The sequence below is a fragment of the Myotis brandtii genome, unplaced genomic scaffold (genome assembly GCF_000412655.1).
Source record: "Myotis brandtii unplaced genomic scaffold, ASM41265v1 scaffold732, whole genome shotgun sequence".
Taxonomy (NCBI): domain Eukaryota; kingdom Metazoa; phylum Chordata; class Mammalia; order Chiroptera; family Vespertilionidae; genus Myotis; species Myotis brandtii.
This window is the reverse complement of record NW_005370902.1, coordinates 457,225-457,576: the sequence shown is the minus strand read 5'-3', so window position 1 is coordinate 457,576 and position 352 is coordinate 457,225. Positions and strand designations below refer to the sequence as shown.

The following is a 352-nucleotide window of genomic DNA, read 5'->3' as shown; positions in this document are numbered from 1 at the left end:
CACAAATTTTTGTGCACCGGGCCTCTAGTCTATAATAATAAAAACGTAACATGCTAATTAGACCACATAGCTGAATGACTGGAAGTCCTTCCAGATGATGTTCTGGACAAAGCCGGGGCTGTGAGGGCTGAGGCAAGCCTCCACAGCTGGGAAGGCCGAGGCAAGCCACTGCAGCTTCAGGGGCCGAGCCCCTTGCATAAATTTAGTGCATCAGGCCTCTAGTATCTACACTAATAAAAGAGAAAATGGTAATTAGCGTACGACCGCTACCCTTCCCATTGGCTAATCAGCATATCCTTATGCAAATTAACTGTCAGCCAAGATGGCGGCCGGCAGCCATGCACTGAAGCGA

The 352-nt window shown here is 48.9% G+C and overlaps 1 protein-coding gene across 1 annotated transcript in view; it reads left to right on the top strand.

The window, feature by feature from the left end:
• TRPC4 (transient receptor potential cation channel, subfamily C, member 4) overlaps positions 1-352 on the top strand; it is a 436,371-nt gene that overhangs the window by 112,529 nt on the left and 323,490 nt on the right. The window lies entirely within an intron of this gene.